Genomic DNA, 2,503 nt, shown 5'->3' with positions numbered 1-2,503 from the left:
ATATCATTTTCCAATATACTAAATAATTTACTTTTTATTATATTTATTATTTATTGTTTCACCCTCTTCATGACTGACATAGAACAGACGTTTAATAAATATAAGTTGAATGAATGAATAAATGAAGGATGCCCTATAGGGCACCTCTGATCTCACATCATTTTGCTCTTATAGCTGACCAAAAAGCTAAGTGGAAGAGCTCATGCAGATTATTGCTGTCTAAATAAATGCTTTGAAAGTGTTTGTAAGAAGAGCCCCTGAAAAGAATGAAATCCAACTATTCCTCTATCACATATGATATCAGGTAATTGTTTGATTCTTTGACAAACCTCAGATCCTTCTGTTTACCAAGTGAGTAGAAGATGTGTGTATTTCTTTCTTGGCAGGTCAAACAAGCCAGCAAATGATTGCACTGGAAGCATGGAGGTGGGACTAGGGGTAGAGATGGGGTGGGCTTGGAAAACAGTTGTGTATAAAGATTGCAGTGGAAGTTTTATGTTATAGTTGTCCTCTTTCCATTTTATTTTACCCCAGCCAAGGTCAAATTGTATAAAATCAGCTGTGATAACATCGTGCACCAAATCTCCCTGCCTCCTTTTCCATTACTTAAATTTGCTTGTGATGATTTAGATTATTTTTTAAAAAATTAACTTTTGGTTCCAATCCTTCACATTATTCCTGACTACTTTATGCTAACCTTTCTGAGAGATGGTGATGAGAGAGTTAGGCTTACAAAGTTTAGATATGCACTTGAGATAAATTCTTTTTTTTTTTTTGCAGAAATTTCTTTTATTATATTAAAATATTCCTTAATGAACTAGCAATTATTTACGTGGAGAGTTCAGAAAACAGATTTATGACTGTATTAGCCTTGTCCTTGATTAGAGAGATTTATGAATTACACACATAATGCTATGTCTAGAGTAGTTACTGACAGTCTGAGAAGCTGTGAAGTTAGAAGAGCTGCTCCCATCACATCACAAGCCTTAGGTATAGGATGGACATATTTTTCTCTTTTGATTTTAAATCTTTACCACAGTTCGAATGCTCTTCCCTGAATGCATCAGTTCAAAGGCTTCATTAATGTGGTCAGAAGGCAGACTGTGAGTCACAAATTCATCAACTTTTATTTTTTTGAACATGTATTCAGACACCAACTTCAGGACACTTTCTACACTCTTCCGTCCTCCAAAGGCAGTGCCTTTCCATGTGCAACTGGTTACCAGCTGGAATGGACTAGTGGCAATTTCTTCACCTGAGGTAGCTACTCCAACCACCACACTGAAGCCCCAGCCCTTGTGGCATGTCTCAAGTGCTGCTTTCATGACCTTCACATTGCCAATACATTCAAAGGAGAAGTCTACCCCTCCATCAGTCATCTCAATGAGCACTTCCTGGATGGGTTTACAGAAGTCCTGGGGGTTAATACATTGAGAGACTCCAAACTCTCTGGCCTTTGCAAATTTCTCTTTATTGATATCCACACCAATGATCTGGGACGCAACAGCCACTTTATGGCCCATAATAATTGCCAGTCCAACTCCTCCTAGGCCAAAGACAGCACAAGTAGAGCCAGGCTCCACCTTGGCAGTGTTCACAGCAGCACCATAACCAGTTGAAATGCCACAACCCAGAAGGCAGACTTTACCCAAAGGTGTTAAAGGATCTACTTTGGCAGCAGAGATATCAGCAACAACTGTGTATTCAGAGAATGTGCTGATTCCCATGTAATGTAAAATTGTCTTTCCTTTGCAAGTAAGTCTGCTGGTACAATCTGGCATTAATCCTTTCCCTTGATTGATTCTTATCTTCTGGCAAAGGATTTAGACAAAATTTGCATTCTCCACGCTGAGGAATGTAAAGTGGGATGACAGTATCCCCTGCCTTCAGCCTAGTAACTCCTTCATCAACACTTTCCACAATTCCAGCACATTCATGTCCCAAGATCACTGCAAAACACCCCTCAGGATCAGCTCCACTCAAGGTATAGGCATCGGTGGCAAACCACAGTGGCAATGATCTTAATTCGAACTTTATGAGCCTTTGGGGGTGCCACTTCTATCTCTTCTATGGAGGGAGGCTTTCCAGCCTCCCATGCAACTGCAGCCTTGCACTTGATAACCTGGGTCGCCATGTTGATGGGTTCTGGTCAGCTTGGGGCAGACGTCTGGGGAGCTCAAGATAAATTCTTAATGAAAATAAATATAAATTCTCTCTTTTATAGTGTTGTGTCAGTACTTGTCAGTATTTCACTAGTTGTTGATCCTTTCTTCTGATATTAAAATACAGGATATTAGGCAAAGATTAACATTTGTGATGATGGTGGGTTTGGTACCTACTAAAAATATCTACCCTTTATATTTTACTACATGGAATTTCACTAAATTAGATTCTGAATGGGTCTCATGAAGCCCAAAGATACTTTTGGTGGAAGACTTGTTGACATGATCAGAGTACTTTAAACTTGAGAGACACCTATTCCTAGATGAAACTGTCAAACACA

General features: G+C 39.2%; 1 pseudogene; it reads right to left on the bottom strand.

The window, feature by feature from the left end:
• Window positions 1-1,022: 1,022 nt before the first annotated feature.
• On the bottom strand, window positions 1,023-2,143 carry LOC103606668 (annotated as a pseudogene).
• Window positions 2,144-2,503: the final 360 nt, after the last annotated feature.

The sequence above is a fragment of the Galeopterus variegatus genome, unplaced genomic scaffold (genome assembly GCF_000696425.1).
Source record: "Galeopterus variegatus unplaced genomic scaffold, G_variegatus-3.0.2 Scaffold6769, whole genome shotgun sequence".
NCBI classification, from domain to species: domain Eukaryota; kingdom Metazoa; phylum Chordata; class Mammalia; order Dermoptera; family Cynocephalidae; genus Galeopterus; species Galeopterus variegatus.
This window is presented reverse-complemented; position numbering and strand designations above follow the sequence as displayed.